The sequence below is a fragment of the Temnothorax nylanderi genome, unplaced genomic scaffold (assembly GCF_030848795.1).
Source record: "Temnothorax nylanderi isolate EJ_2023f unplaced genomic scaffold, tnyl_v1.0 TNYL_tig0598_pilon, whole genome shotgun sequence".
In the NCBI taxonomy this organism is placed as follows: Eukaryota; Metazoa; Arthropoda; class Insecta; order Hymenoptera; family Formicidae; genus Temnothorax; species Temnothorax nylanderi.
In genome coordinates, this window is record NW_027249660.1 from 215 (window position 1) to 17692 (window position 17478).

At 47.9% G+C, this 17478-nt stretch overlaps 1 pseudogene; it reads right to left on the reverse strand.

The window, feature by feature from the left end:
• Positions 1–1634: 1634 nt before the first annotated feature.
• Positions 1635–10532, reverse strand: LOC139784224 (uncharacterized; annotated as a pseudogene).
• Between the last annotated feature and the right edge of the window lie 6946 nt (positions 10533–17478).

A 17478-nucleotide genomic window follows, 5' to 3' on the forward strand; every position in this document is an offset into this window, starting at 1 on the left:
ATTGAACAGCTATCAAACAACTAAAACATCTTTAAAAACAACTAAAAACAACTAAAAAACAGCTATCAAACAACTAAAAACAGCTATCAAACAACTAAAACATCTTTAAAAACAGCTATCAAACAACTAAAACATCTTTAAAAACAACTAAAAACAACTATCAAACAGCTATCAAACAACTAAAAAACAACTAAAACAGCTTTAAAAACAGCTATCAAACAACTATCAAACAACTAAAAACATCTTTAAAAACAACTAAAAACAACTAAAAACAACTATCAAACAGCTATCAAACAATTAAAAACAACTAAAACAGCTATCAAACAACTATCAAACAACTAAAAAACAGCTTTTGAACAGCTAAAACAGCTTTTGAGAACAGCTAAAACATCCATATTATACTACAAACTATGTGGGAAAAAGGAAATAAAACATTTTATATATACATATATATAGTTTATTTAAAAAATCATAATTTTTTCTGGTGTCGCGACCACCAGTTAAATATTTTTAATACATTTTGTAATGCGCAATTCTTAACATGTTTTTCACATCTTATAGTATTAGTAACATCTAGATTATTTAAAGATTCGATATCTTCGTAATCGGCATCCAAAGTCTCAATGTTTAGATTTTTTCTAGCTTTATTCTCAAGTAGATCCACCAGCCATTCTCGTTTCTGGCATCCCTTGACGTACACAAGAGTCGACGTCTCGTCGCCCTCTCCAAGCACGGCCGATGTAATTAAATGTTTCGCCATGCTGTATGACACGTTTCCATCCTCCCATCGTAGTCCATGGTGATTTGCAATCAACCAAGAAGCGCATGATTTGTCGGATTTCATGAGGAGACTCCATGGCATGGGACATGTAAAAATGTAATGCGCCAAAACGGTCCCGTTTCTCAGAACCGCCACCTCCTTTACGACAAATTTCATCCCGACGGTGAAGCCTTGCAGATCGACAAACGTTGGTACGATCATGACGAAACGACGGAGCAATCTGTATCTTATCGCGGTACATCAGTGCTTCTTATATCGCAATACCCGCTGATATTGCAATTTACATGATTTTGCGCACTACGTTCGACAATGGACAGTATTCGATTACGTGATCATGCAAGATGAGACAATAGGCGGTAGTATTTGCCGGTACATTCTCTTTGCAGTCAAATTCTATTCGCACATCCACGGTGGCGCTCTTGACAGATTCGTTTTGTCGCGAGTAATCGATGATAACAAAAGGTCCTTTTGTCAGGAATGTAACCACGGTGCAAAGCGTATCGAAGCAGTCGTATCCGTAATAAGCTTTACAAAAACACGCATACATATCGAAAAGGACGGGCTTGGAAAAATTCCCCGTTCGCGCACGTCTTCTCGCTCCCGTCACCCATTATAGTTAGATCATTTTTATATTATTTTAAGTGATTTATTTATTGGAAATAAGAGGAAGAATATTTAATAATTTATATGAGACAGATGAGAAAAACGTTTAATGATCGCGCGACGAGTGCGGCACGCGCATTCTTATCGAGAGTTACCGCTCTGTAATTCTAAACCGCTGACGGTGGACAAGGGAACGGTAGACAGAAGGAAAGATAATTTTAGATACAGTGATATGCATTTTAATATACATTTATTTCTCATGTAATGCATCGTGTATAATATTATCTGCAGCATACGCCAACAGTTCACAATCAATAATTGAATTTTTATCATAAAATTCATGCAAGATTCTAACTGCATTACATTTATTGGTGATACAATTTTGGCGTAAAATGGTTACAAATTGTTTAAATTTTTCACTTACGCCATGAACATTTTGGCATAGTTAAAAATACACATTCTCGACGCAATGTTCTAGTTCGAACAGGAGGAGTACGGTTGACGGTTTCATGTACAAGCTGGTGTCGCACGATGTCAATTTTACAATATCTGCGTCACGTATTTTAACGAGTTCCAGATCTCGAAACGCTAGCGATGATGGCGCTGGTGACTGCACGAGTCGCTGAATATCTGCACGTTTTTCGATGAATGTCACCCACGTTGCATGAGGCAGAATTATCCGATTGCCTCGGTTATCACCAATAAGTATATCCACAGAGGACATAGGTCCCACGTTGATTCCAACATCCAAAAATTTATACGCTGTCGATGTCAAGGCAAATCTCCTTCCCAAAATACGAGGCGTATAACGGGGTTTATCAAAACTGAAAAAATACAATTATGTTTATAAAAGTTTTTTTTTGCACAAGTATATACGAAAATTAGCAGTACTTACTCATTGTGCTGTTTCTCGCACGTTTCATCCTGAATCGGAACGTAGTAGTTCACACCGTGAGTGTTCATCGTATCTGGAGGCTGTTTGTGACGTACTCGAACCGTATCAAACTCTTGACTGCGCGCGCTAGAATCCTCGTAGACTATTTATACATACAAAAATGTGAATCTTGCAAATAGCGCCAATGTACGGCTGCTGCATGGTGACCACCACCACCACAATCCACATATATGTTAAATGTGATATCTTTGTCAAGAACATTCGTAATGAGATCGCCTCATCATCGGGCAATAGCATCAAATATGATTTTTTTTTCAAGACGTGTTTTACGTGTCTCGCGATGATTTCATCGAACACATGCAAAACTGCAAATTTTGCAATTTCACATAAGTCAATGGCGCAATATCATTTTCAAGAACATGTCGCGACGTGTCTCGATGATTTCATCGAACACGTGCAAAACTGCAAATTTTGCAAATAGCGCCGATGTACGGCTGCTGCATTGATACAGATCAAATCACCGAAAGTCAATGGCGCGATATCGTTTTCAAGAACATACGTGTCCCGCAATGATTTCATCACACACGTGTAAAACTGCAAATTTTGCATTTTTTCGGAAGGCGCAAATGTACGGATGCTGAGATCACGGTGAAATTAGATATGATAAAAAAGCAAACGATGCATTATTAGTAGAATATAAAATGACGAATCTGGGACATACGCTCAGTAGTCGAGAATTGGAAGTCGTGAGTACAATAAAGTGTGTCAGGAAGAGGATCGTGTAATAAAATGTGTTTTGTAGAAATACCGCGAGAAATTAAATTGAAGAGAGCGGTGATAAATGTGCGATCAATGGATAATGCATGTTTCGCATGGTCAGTGGTGGCTGCTCTGCATCCAGCCCAAAGAAATGCAGAACGGGAATCGTCGTATCCTCATTACACGTCGGTGCTAAATCTTACAGACATTGAGTTTCCAATGACGATGGATCAAATTAAACAGTTTGAAAATCACAACGATATATCAATCAACGTCTTCAGCATCGAGAAAAAAAACAAGGAACTTGCTATCCTGCCAATACGGGTTACTGGTCGAAAGATGGACAGACATGTAAATCTGCTGTACGTGCAGGACCCACGAGACAACAATGGTGGGCATTTTGCGTGGATCAAGAACCTATCCCGCCTCGTGAGCTCGCAAATCAACAGGCACCGTGGTCAGAAATACTTTTGCGATCGGTGAGTATACATTCTAACAGGGTTGGCAAAAAACATGTTTTTTTTATTTTAAACAAAAAACATTGTTTTTTTGTTTAAAACAATGTTTTATGTTTTATTTGTGTTTTAAACTAAGGTATAAAAAAAACAGGTTTTAAACAAAAAAAACATGTTTTAAACAAGCAAAAAAACACTTGATAGCTTTGATCTATGCAAGAAGATTTAAAATATGTGCGGAGCATCCATAAGTAATAATAATGTCATAGCGTTTTTCATTGGCAGAACTAGTGCGCACTCAGTGCACATTAAAGCCGTTGTACACTGATTTAATCTTTAATATTTAAAGTAAAATGCTAATATTTTGATTGATAAAATACCCAATACATATTTTACCAAATAGTACAATAAAGTATAGAGGCTTTCGTGACTTAACCCGTTTATATTAAACATACACTTTACGTTGATTTGTGTGCGACGGCTTTAATGTGCACTGAGTGCGCACCAGTTCTGCCAAAGAAAAACGCTATCAGGCATTTAAATTTTTCGCTAGCGTAACATTAAACTGTAAATATATAAATAACGTTGCCAAAATTTAAAAAATGGAAAACGTTAACGGCGGAGGCTGTGAGAAATAAGGCGCGCCGTTAAGCCCTTATGGATACGGACGAGGACGAAGCAGATAGGAAGAAAAAAGAATAGGAGAAATTTAGGATGGAAAGGAGAGATGAAGGGAGATAAAGAGAGAAGCATTAAGGGAGAGGAAGGGGAGAAGGAGGTAAGATTGTAAGAATAATCTTTAATACAGTTATTTGCAGAGTGAACGTAGAATAAGAAAGAAGGAAGGCGTCGAACAAGAGGAGGGAGAGAGCCGGAAAGAAAAGGGAAGAGCAGTGACAGAAAGAAGGAAGTCAGAGGGGTGCGGAATTAAAGGAAACTGAAAGAGATGACCAGAAGGGTGCCGGATGGAAGACGAAGGGAAGGGAAATGAGATGTGAGGTCGCTCAATGACCAGGTCGGGGAAAGAAGAAATAAGAAAAATTATATTATAGATATAAAATGTATATGATTAATGATTGAATGTATAATGTATATGATTTTATTTGTATAGCAGAAATTGTAAAGGTTTTTGGGAACGTTTTTACTGAAAAAAACGCCTTTCCAACCCCGGAAGGGGAGTGAAATAAAGATTAATTGAATATATTAAATATCAATAACTACAACTACGAACTACTGACCTGCTACCTGCTATACACTATTACTTTAAAATGCTAAAATGTACCTGCTATGTACTATTATTTTAAACTGCTAAAATGTAAAGTCATTCAATATCTACTAAGTTAAGTAGTCTTTATTGTGATGACTGTTATTTAATATCTAAAAATAAATATTCTGCTAAAATAATAGAATAATACCCATCTTATCATTTTTAATTTTTATTTTAGTATATATATCTTTATATTTATATGCTACATAAATAATATAGATAAAAAACTAAATAAAAGTTTAGTTTTTGTTTTTTTTGCAATTTTTTCTAAATAATCACATGTTTTTAATTGCAGTGTTTTAAACAGTTCTAAACAGTAGTTTAAAACTGTTTAAAACAAAAATGTTTAAAACAGTGTCCACTGTTTTAAATCAGTTTTAATCAGACAGTTTTAAACAAATTGTTTAAAACATGCCAACCCTGCAATGAAATGGGTAGAAGGTACTTTAAAAAACAAAGTATTTTTTTTCAAAATTATCAGTTATTTTGGTACCATCGCCATATTTTTGTTTAGAATATTGGAATGGAATCCTACAACAAGTAATTTTCCGGAATCGATTAAATAAATAGGTGCAGGTACTAAAAAAATAATAAAATAAAGTAAATTGAAATAATTATAAAATGATAAACTTTAATCGTATTAAATCAAATGTTTATTAATGAAGTACACATACACATACACGTACACATTCACTCAAAATAATGAAGTATACATACACATTCGTTCACATAATCACTCTCATACTATTATTTACACTATTTATAGTTATATTCATATAGATAGACTAATCTTCATCACTATCTTTATTGATAATAGGCGTGATGCCGGCTGTTTTAAATATATTTATAAATATATTTAGTATTTATATATTTAATATTTTTTTATTTTATTTTATTTTATTTTTTATTTTTATTTTTTTATTTTATTTTATTTATTTTATTTAATATATTATATATTTTATATTTAAATATATTTAAAACAGACGGCATCACGCCTATTATCAATGAAGATAGTGATGATCTTCAAGATTAGTTCATCCATATAAATATAACTGTATAGTATGAGAGTGATAATGTGAACGAATGTGTATGTGTACTTCATTAAAAACATTTGATTTAATACGATTATAGTTTATTCTTTTATAATTATTTCAATTTACTTTATTTTATTATTTTTTTAGTACTTGCACCTATTTATTTAATCGATTCCGGAAAATTACTTGTTGTAGGATTCCATTCCAAGATTCGGTAATTATTCAGTTTACACCCCTCACCTCCGATTTTGATGTACTTAGGCTTAATCGACGCGTTTTTGCTCAAAACGACCGAATCTGGCAGAAAAAAGTGTCGCTCTGCCACGCGAAGCGAGATATTAACAGTTAAAGTTGACAAGAATCAGGTTATGATTCCCGTCATACCGACGAGATGTAGCAACACTGAACGTGCTCTGCGGCCATATGCGCATGCTCAGTGGCCGCACGCGCATGCAAAAGTGCGCCAATTTTAAATATGATGACTATTGACTGGTCAATCGTGCGGAATAACCAAGCGTCTTGATTCAAGCAGTTAGGTATCACGCTGGGAGTTTGTTTAGTTTTATTATGCGGGGGAAGGGGTTCCGCCGCAGGCTACTTTTATGTAAAAATCACAACTTCTATAAAGCAGGGCATATACTACGTGTGTGTGCCCTGCTTTAACGAAAATCACAACTTCTATAAAGCAGGGCATACACACGTGTGTGTGTGCCCTGCTTTAACGAAAATCACAACTTCTATAAAGCAGGCATACACACGTGTGTGTGTGCCCTGCTTTAACGAAAATCACAACTTCTATAAAGCAGGACATACACACGTGTGTGTGTGCCCTGCTTTATAGAAGTTGTGATTTTCGTTAAAGCAGGGCACACACACACGTGTGTATGCCCTGCTTTATAGAAGTTGTGATTTTCGTTAAAGCAGGGCACACACACGTAGTATATGCCCTGCTTTATAGAAGTTGTGATTTTTACATAGAAGTAGCCTGCGGCGGTGCCCCTTCCCCCGCATAATAAAACTAAACAAACTCCCAGCGTGATACCTAACTGCTTGAATTAAGACGCTTGATTATTCCGCATGATTGACCAGTCATCATATTTAAAATTGGCGCAGTTTTGCATGCGCGTGCGGCCACTGAGCATGCGCGTGCGGCCACTGAGCATGCGTATGTGGCCGCAGGGCATGTTCAGTGTTGCGATATCTCGTCGGTATGACGGGAATCATAACCTGATTCCTGTCAACTTTAACGTTTAATATCTCGCGTCGCGAGGCAGAGCGACACTTTTTTCTGCCAGATTCTTTCGTTTCGTACAAAAACGCGTCGATTAAGCCTAAGTTCATCAAAATCGGAGGTGAGGGGTGTAAACTGAATAATTACCCAATTTTAACTTATAGATTCATGTTTTAAACAAAAATATGGCGATAGTACCAAAAAGCTGTGATAATTTTGAAAAAAATATTTTGTTTTTTTTTAAGTACTTTTCACCCATTTTATTAGTTCGAAAAAATTACTTGTTGTAGAATACTATCCCAAAATTCTACATAAAATATATGGTAATCGTACCAAAAGCATATCATATTTTTAAAAAATAAAAAGATACTTTATTTTTTAAAAGTACCACCTACCCAGTTTATTGCTTCCAAAAAATTATGTCCGATAGGAAACTACTCCAAGATTCTAGAAAAATTTTTTCGTAATTGTACAAGAAAGATATCGCGACTGAAAAAAATCAAGAACATTAATTTATTTTTTTTTATTAATGTTTCTGTCATCAGAAACCTTTCCCGAATTTTCCACAAATGTGTCTCAATGATATCTACAACATATTAAAATTTCATCAAAATCGGTAAAGCCGATCAAAAGATATGAATTATTTTCGAAAAATTTTTTTTTTACAGCAAAACAGTTCAATGTTAAAGGCTAATATTTGACTAAATTGTAAGAGACACTGATAGCAATCAAAGCAAAAAAAAATGAGCATGATCCGTGTGGGGGCACATTGACCCTTCTTATCCGGCTACGGCCTTAGTTCTATAAATCAATACTATAAATTTAATATTTATTGTATTTGTTATAGAAGTTATTATTTTACCCCATCAAGAATGGATAGATCCTTTGAAAGAGTTTTACATCATTCATTTACATTATAAGAAAAAAAATTATTAGAGGTGCAAGAGATGCAGTAAATTGTCAAGTCTAATAAGTACCCGCGTCAATACATACTATGTATACTAATTCACATTCTCAATTATGCTACTGTTATTATTTGTCATCAGACAATTATAAACATACACATAATAATTAGACGCATATTATATATATATACGCACATGTGTGCATAAGAATATATGTAATTTATAAAAAGAGGGTGCTTGTTAGCCTTGGTACGTTACTGCCTTCTGCTACGGACGGCCAGAAAGCATTTTCAGGCCGTATTGCTCTCCGCATAGACGCGGCAACGCCGCACGGTGCGGCGTTGCCGCGTCTATGGAGTCTAGCATATGTCTCTCTACCGTGCGTCCGCGTGAGCAATTTTTCAACGTTGGTAACACTGAAACCGGAGTTTCGCGTTGTCACCACACGAGGTCTCCAATATCAATTCGGAGTTTGCCTGGGTCTCCTGCCGACCCTTAACAATAGCGAGGGGCACCGAGTTGCCAAATGCAATCGAGTGTTAGCCGAAAACGTCGAGTTGAAATTCGGATACATTGTTAACTAACGGAAGTGCATATCGAGTATATAACAACCGCGAGCATTGGGTTACGCGGATACAAAATATTGTGCGGATGGTGTTAATTATTGTAATAAACAACCGGACCCTCCAGCGTTAATTGTGCGCACGAACATTGTATGAGAGAGTGATAATCACGTATGTGTCACGTGATCTTGGAGTGATTGCCACGGGGCATCGGGCACTCTGGCGAAATTAATTATCTTGATAAAAGGCATTGTATCGACGAAGCTAATAAGCCGAGATACGCAAATTAATCAATTGTGCAACTTTTATTGAAAAAGCGCAATCCACACCGAGGCGCAATACCATCGTTATGAAGCACCTTTATGATAATTGTAAAACGGCCTGCAGAGTTGAAATAATGATCTACAATTAAAGAATAATTAATTCTGAAACAAAGTCTCAAGATTAATTATAAAATTAACTATACTGACCTTCTACTTACCTTGTCCTTTGGCGATGATCCATCGTTGTCCAGCGGCAATCCGGTATGCGATATGAAGCGAGGATCCGGGGAAGTTCAGCAGCAGCGACGATCCATCCTGGGCAGGAACCTGAAACAGAAGAAAAGTATTAGTACACAATTAAAATAATAATTATCGAGACTTACCTTAATCCGGTATGCGGTAAGGCGAGGATCCGGAAACGGGTAGCAGCGACAGTGATCCATCCTGGGCGCCGATCTAAAACAAAAAATAATAATTAGTAGGATATAGTTATCCATACTCACCATTATCCAGTATGCGAATAGGCGAGGATCTGGAGACGGGTAGCAGCAACAGTGATCCATCAGGGACATCAGTCTGAAACAAAGAAAGAATATTAGCGTCTTGTTAAGAATCGGGGCGTTGATGCAAACTTACCTTCTCGGTAGTCAAAGGTCAAACCGAGTGGCGACCGTTTGATAGGAATATTATCCGCCGGAATTGGGCTCAACTCGTACCGTCCGGTTACAACCTAACCTAATTCAAAATATCAGGTAACTGACCTATGACAATGAAATCTTCATACGCTTATATTTATGCAATTCTGACTTCAGGAATGTATTTCTTATCTTCTTACAATGTCTTTTATGCAATCATATACGCATAATTATCGATAATTAATTAATTTGCAAAATTTTATAGAAATCTATAATAATGGCTCGATTTGAATAAATGATGGTTCGTTGGATTCCTTTTGTTACCAAGAACTTAAATCTCGTTAAAATAATACGTAAACTACGGATCTTGACCTTGAAATGTAAATTTCTTAAATACTGGATCAAAGTGAATTTTAACCATATAGGAAGGCTTCTTACACCCCCCAGGGGGTGGGGGAGGCCACCGGGGACTCTTAGGAGTCCCTAGGAGCCTTCCCCACTACGGGTCTTGCGCACCCGGGGTACCCGAGCACGCCAGCACCGTAATCTTCGTCAGTTTTCGAACTGGCGAGGACTGGGGAGTCCTTCAGGGCTCGCGAGGCAGACTACCTTTATAAATAACTGTCCGGCTCGGGCGGAGCCGTGAGGGACGAGCCTTTGCTCCCCCAACCGTCCTAAGGGAAGGAAAACCCTGACAGAAAACCGGGGGACCGGCTGCCCTGCTTAGGAGTCTGGGTCTGGCTTCGGCCAACCAGATTCCAACAGCCGGTAGGGTATGGCGACCCTGACTTCAAACGCCCGGTCTGCCGGGACCGTTAGGGGCTTGTTATGCTTCCACCGGCAAACGGGACGGGATGGGCCTTCCTCCATCCATTGCACGCCGGTGCTCCGGCTGGATGGGGGACAGTCTCAGGATAATTGCACGCCGGTGCTCCGGCAGATCCTGGGATTGCGGGCTCACCGGGGTTGTCCGTGCCGCTCGGAATTGATCCGAGATCGGGGCCCGACAACCCAGGGAGGAGGGGCACACCGGGCCGCCGGGACGTTTCCCGGTTAGGGCCGATGATGTTCTCGCCACCGGCAAGTGGACCGGTGGTGACGCGCGGGGCAACCAGTCGGTGGCGTCCGCTGGGGGATCCATATACACCTGTCCTCGCGGACGGCGGGGGACCGTGATCGAGCTTTTGCTCGGCCAGTCCTCTCGCTTAGCTCGCGGGGGGGATGGTCGGATCCCTCCGGTTGGCGTCGACCGGCGGGTGGTACACCGAGGTCATGAAAACCCACAGTGCTGGCGCGGAGGGTCGTCCCGGGCCGCTCGGACGTATTCCGAGGTCGGGGCCGGGGCGACCCAGGAGGTAGACTCGCCGGGCCACTCGGACATTCCAAGGTTGGGGCCGGCGGGTCTGGCTGTCGGACGTAAGGGCCGACAGCGCGAGTCGAGGCTCGTCGACAAATGACCGCCTCACCTGGGGGAGCATCCTGTGCCCTGGCCTCTCACGGGCGGCGGCGGGGGGGAGGGACCGGGATCGAGCATGGCTCGGCCGGATCCGCCCCCGCTGGCTTAGCGCGCGGGAGGTGTATGGTGGGGGCTCCCCCTACCCTAAGTCTGTCGACGAGCGGCATAAGGGTCGCCGGTGCGGAGGTTACCTCGGCCGGCGACCCGGGCTCTTAAGCTGTTCCCTACGTCGGGAGGAGTGATGGAGGGGTTGCGGCCTCCTACACCCTGAACGGCGGGGGGATCTCTCTCCCGCGTGTGGCGACGCCCCCTGCGGTGCCCCCACTGTCGGAGGTGGGGGACCCCCGAAAGCTCGCGGTGCGGTGGCCCCTTGATGGGCCTCGCCCGCGGGTGTGTAAGGGGTAAACCCAGGGACCCGCCCCGGATGATACATCCCCGGGGCTATGGTGTAGCCGGCCCCCCGGGGGAACTCGGGGCCCGGTCGGTCCACGTTGGGCCGGTCGGTGAGGGTACGCCCTGGCCGGTGGAGCCGCAGGGGGTCTAGGGAGAGTTTACATTCATGGAACCTATAACCCCTCTTACTAATCAAACGAGCTTAGGGAGTGCGGGGGACCGGGATCGAGAGTTCTCGGCCGATCCCTCGCTGGCTGGAAACACCGCCAAGTTGCGGTCGCGTCCAGATACGCAGCGGGGCGCTGCAACCCCTTTGCCACAGGCAGGGAAGGTTAAGAACTCCGATAGGAGTGCGAGTAGCTCGCGCACGCTGAAACCCGGATGCACATCCGGGCCAGCGAGCACTAAGTTGGCAAGGAGCAGCTTACGTATACCCACTCGAGCTGCCGCTCCCCCCTCGCAGGGCACCGCGAGTAAAACCAGGGTCTCTCGAACCAGGAACAAAACGGATGGTCCGGACGAGGAAGGGAAGAAGGAGAGGTCAAGGTCGAGGAGCACGCTGCGGGAAGCAAGCCCGTCGACGGACAACACAGTAGGAGGTCGCGATTCCGTCGTCATCCAGGATTCGGATGAGGAAATGGCCAGTCAGACGGACGAGGAGGGTGGCGAGGAGCTGAACTCCGCTCTCACGAACGATGACGGCAACGCGGATATAGAGGTGCGGTGCGAACACTGCACCAAGCTTCTTCGCAGACCAGGGCGCCCAGTAACAACGGGAATTGGACTTGAGCGGAAACTCACTAGGAGCAGAAGGGAACTCGCCCAGGTCCAAAAAACGATCAGGGACATAGAGAACCCTACGATCCCTCCCGATCTGTCAAAAAATAGACGGATCATGGAGACCCAGGAAGCAGAGAGGCTCAGATACGCTCCGACCCTGGAGATTCCAGGACTCATCGTAGAGAGCCTAAGAGGAATCGACAAAGTCGCCGAAAAGTCGAGTAATTTGAGCGGTCCTATGAGGAAGATCCTCAACCCGACCCTGGTGAAATGCCTTTTTTTTTAACGCGGGAAAATCTTCTACTACCGGCCAGTACTGACCGGTAGCCCCCTCGCTATGAGAGGGGGAAGACCCCCCCGCCTCCGGGAGCGAGGCGAGGGGAGTGTCGGATTCTTACCGACTAAAACCCCGCGGGTGTCCTTCGCGGCGCGTTTTCCGCGTTGGAAAGGGGGCCCCGGGAAACGCACTGATTCGTCCGGGACCCCCCCCCCCCGCGCCGCGCCCTATAACTTGGGCGCCTGTCCTGGGGCACAATGTACCCCGAAACCTGGGCCTATTTTTTTCCTGTTTGTAGCGGGTTAAGGGGGCACCAGCCCCAACCCGCTACCCCTCGCGCGGGGGACTATCGGCGGACGAGTGGTCTCCCGCCCACTCGCCTGCGCCCCCAGCTCGGCTCCCCACACAGTGTAGGGGAGCCGAGTCTATCCTTTATCCGAACCACTGCCCCCCCCCCCCTGACATGGGAAGCAGTGGACCAGCCAGGGAGGGAAAATTGGGAAAGGACAGAGCCACCAAAACTCCGACCGCGCCAACGGCGTTCCCACCCCAGAAGGAGTGGGGAGCAGGCCTTTAAAGGCCTACTGCACCCGTCGCGCGGCCCCCTTCTCTCTCACGGTGGAGTGTCCATTCCCATCCCCCCACGTCATCCTACCTCCCCCTCTGAGAAGGAGGACCACACGAGTGGGCGTCGACCACCACGCTGACGCGGCATCCTCGGCCCTCCGCTGCTGCTGCTCTTCCCATCGTCGCCGTCCGCCCCCCGGTGTGTGGAAGGGGGCAGAGCTCCCCCAGCGCCGCCTCGAACCGTACGACGGCGGCGCGTTTGTGCGCGTGGGCAGGTCGAGTCGCGATTGCGACGCCCACCCCCGCTGCCTCCTCCGCGACGGCGGCGACCTGGCTGTGGTTGCCTCCGTCTTCGCGGGGTTTGTGGTGGCTGTCCACCACCCCCGCCTCTATCACCGTTATCAGGAAGGGCAATCTCCCCCCTCCTGATGCGCTCGGCAGCCTCCTTCTGGGCCATGACTTGGCCGCAGAAGGAGGTAAAAGCGCGCCATTTCTCATCCCCTTGTGCCCCAACTGCCGCCTGCAAGACAGCCGGGGGGGGGAGAGATCGTTACCGATCACCGTCCGGAGGACACGGCGCTCCTCGTCCCATGCGGGACACCACTCGAGGGTGTGCTGCGCCGTGTCCACTGCCTCCGGACAGTGGTGACAGCCGGTGGTGCGTTCCTTACCAATTCGACACAGGAACTCACCGAAGCAGCCATGCCCGGTGAGCACCTGTGTCGAATGAAATGTGAGTCCGCGTCCCTTTCGTCCTGCCCAACCGTGCAGGACGGGTTGGACGGCCTCCCTGATCCTCCTGCCGGAGACCATGCGTGGATCCAGAAGCTTCTCCTCCCACTCCTGGAGCATGGCCTCCGTTTCTCGCAGCCCCAGCGCTGCCCTCACCCTCGGCGCAACCTCACCAAGGTTCGCCTTCACCTCCTGAATTCCCCGATATATCCTCGCTTGCCTCTTTGCGAGGAGTTCGATCGGGGGGATTCCCACGAGGGCAGTCGCCCCGATATGCGAGACGGTCCTGTAGGCTCGCGATGCCCGTTGCGCAATCAGGCGCTGGACACCCGCGAGCTTTCCGCAGAGTGCCGGATTCTCTGCGACCCTATCTGACCATACCGGCGCTCCGTACAAGAGTACAGAGTGGACCGTCATAGCATACAGGCGACGCACGTGTCCGCCCGCGCCCCCCAAGTTCGGCAACAGCCTGGCCAGGCTGTTGGCCATAGCCTTCGCCTTGGGGACTGCGCGGTCGACGTGCGCACTGAAGCTGCTTGTGCCGCCCAACCATACCCCGAGATACTTCATCTCCTGGGTAATAGGGACACGGACTTCCTCTACTTCCAGGCAGAGGCCCCCAGGGAGAGCCCGCCCTGCCCCGGCAGACACCATACTGTGTTCCCTGACAGGTCGACCCGGTCTACCCGTCAGGATCCTGCGCGGCCTGCCAGGGCCACGCCTTAGCCGGTTGTAAACCAGCAGGCTTGGGTCTTTTGCGGGGCCACTCGGAGGCCCAGCCCCTTTATTGCGCGCACCACCATAGCGGCTGCCACGTTGGCTAACCTCAACGTCTCCTGCCACGTCTCCCCGCTGACCCCCAGGTACACGTCATCCGCGTACCAGGACAGCCAGCAGCCAGCGGGAAGAGCCACCCGGAGGACCAGGTCGTAGGCCATGATCCAGAGCAAGGGCCCCAATACGGACCCCTGCGGTACCCCGCAGCCCACGATCCTGACCCTCAGGACTCCCTCACCGTCCACGTAAAGCAGCCCCTATCCCGGAAATAGTCCTGTATCGCCCCGATCAATAGGGCGGTACATCCAGACGTATTAGGGCCTCTCCTATCATCGGCCAGGGCAGGGAATTAAAAGCATTCTCGACGTCAAACCTGACGCCGAGAGCCACCCCACCCTGGCTCGTGATCTCCTCCACGCGGGCCATAACGCGCGTGATCGCGTCAATTATCGACCGGCCCGCGCGGAATCCGAATTGATCCTCGGAGAGGCCCGTACCCTCCTCCCGGGATAGGTGCTGGACGAGGCGTTCGGCAATGATCCTCTCGAAAATTTTGCCTACCTCGTCCAGCAGGCAAATTGGATGGTATGCGGGCGGGGAATCCGCGGGTTTACCCACCTTAGGTAGGAGCACGAGGCTAGCCTGCTTCCACTTGTGGGGAAACCGACCGACCTTAAGGCACTGAGTATACAATCTCAGTAACCTGCCGGTCAGTCCCCCCGCGGCCAAGGTCCATACTCTCCCGGGGATTCCGTCGGGGCCAGGAGCTTTACCTCCCCTGACCCGTTTCAGAGCCCTTGTCAGCTCCTCCCCCGTGACCCCCAGTTCATCGCTCTACTCGGGAGCTGGAGTCCTCGGAAATAAGACGGCACCGTTGTCTCCCGCAGGGAACAGGGTTCCGACTACCCTCCCTGCGAACCGGGGGTCCAGGGTTTCCGTTAGCGGGGGCGTCCATGGCCTCAAACGGTTGAGGACCAATTTATAAGGGCGCCCCCACGGATCCTCGTCTAAGGAGCTGAGGAGCTCTCCCCAGGAGCGCTTCTTGGCCGCACGAATCGCGCCGGAGAGGGCCTGGCGGGCAGCACGCCAGGCCTCCCTGGTTTCCTCCACGTCACGATCTCCGTGGCCCGCCTTCGCGCGGAGCCACTCCCTCATGAGATGGACGGATGCTCGCCTTAAAGCAGCGATGTCATCCGTCCACCAGTATGTAGCGCGATTGGGGGGAAGCCTCCGGACGCGAGGCATTGCAGCATCGCAGGCACGGGACATCATGTCCTGCAGCCGATCCGCCTCGTCGTCCACATCGTACTCCCCCCCGTCGTCGCGCGGCCCCTCCTCGTCCATCCACGTAAGGCACAGTATCGCCGCACGTAGATGGTCGGAGCTTAGCTTCCGCAGGGCCCATCTCCGTCTTACGTTCTCCGACTGTCGGCGTCGGGCCAGAACCTCCTGGGAGGCGGCGTCGACCACCATTGTTATATGACGGTGGTCGGACAGGGTTTCCGTCCCTATTGACACCTCCCAGTGCCCAATACTTCGCGCGGCCGAGGGACTCGCCCATGTCAAATCGACAATGGACGATCCATTCCAGCGTACGCACGTGCTGGCCCGGCCCCTGTTTACCAGGACCAGGCCTAGGCCCGACGCCCACCCCTCCAAGATACGGCCTCTTAGGTCAGCAGCGGGGGAGCCCCAGAGTGGATTCTTGGAGTTAAAATCCCCCCCTACTATGACCCTGCCGGACGATATGAGGAGGTGCCCGCGCACGCACACTTCTAAGTCGTGCAGCACCCTCCCAAAATCCGCCCGGCTCCAGCTCGGAGGGGCATAGACACTCACGACGGAGATGAGCCCCCATCTGACCGCCACGAATTCCCTACCCCTCTCGCATGGCAAGCAGGGGAGGGGAGTTAGGCAGGTCCCTCCAATACACGGCGGCAGAGCCAGTGGTATCCACGGCCCAGCACGGGTGGCCTGTCGGAACGCGCCACGGCTCCGCCACCACCCCCAGATCACACCCGCGCTCAGCCATCGACTGCAGGAAGAGATCCTGGGCGGCGCGGGCGTGGTTTAAATTGACTTGCAGTAGGCGGAGGGGGGGCATTATTGGGAGCTCGGTACGAGGTCCTCCCCCTCCACCTCCATGTCCTTAGATTCCCCCTCTAACGGTAGAGGAATCGTCCCTTCTGCTGGCTCATTCACGGGTTCTGCATCCCGTGTATCGCCTATGGTCAGGGGAGGAGGCTCCGTCCACCTCACAGAGTCCTCCCCTTCAGGCCATTCCACTTCTATGCCAACCATCGGTTCTTCCGGCCTTTTCGTCGTTACCGTCACCCGATGGTCCACAAGGGTCACCTCCTCCCTTATGGTAACTTTAGGAGGGACCTTCTCCGCAATCTTCGTCGGCGGAACGGCAGGCGTCACCGACGATGGGGTGGCCTTCTTGCCGGCACCTTTCTTGCCGGCACCTTTCTTGGTCGGCTTTCCGACGATGGCTTTCCCCTTGCCCTGTGCAAGAAGAGGCGGCGGGGGTTTCCTATCGTCACTCTTCCTTTTGGCCTTCTTTGAGGCCTTTCCCTTTTTGTTGCCGGCACTAGGGCAGGCCTTACTTCCTACCCTGTGCTGGCACTGTCTTCCGGCTTCGGCACATAAAATGCACCTGACCGGTGCTGCACAGGTGCTGGCCGCGTTCCCGGTTTCGCCGCACCTGTAGCAAGCGCCGGTCCTGTCGACTGCGCTACGACACTTGGCCCTGGTGTGCCCGGTCTCCAGGCACCTGAAACACATCATCGGCCTTTTGTCCAGAACCTGTATTCCGGCTCTGGACCAGCCGATGTCGATCCTCGTCTCTTTGCCGATTTTGTTCACGGCGACGAGGGGGCATTTCACCAGGGTCGGGTTGAGGATCTTCCTCATAGGACCGCTCAAATTACTCGACCCGACCCTGGTGAAATGCCCCCTCGTCGCCGTGAACAAAATCGGCAAAGAGACGAGGATCGACATCGGCTGGTCCAGAGCCGGAATACAGGTTCTGGACAAAAGGCCGATGATGTGTTTCAGGTGCCTGGAGACCGGGCACACCAGGGCCAAGTGTCGTAGCGCAGT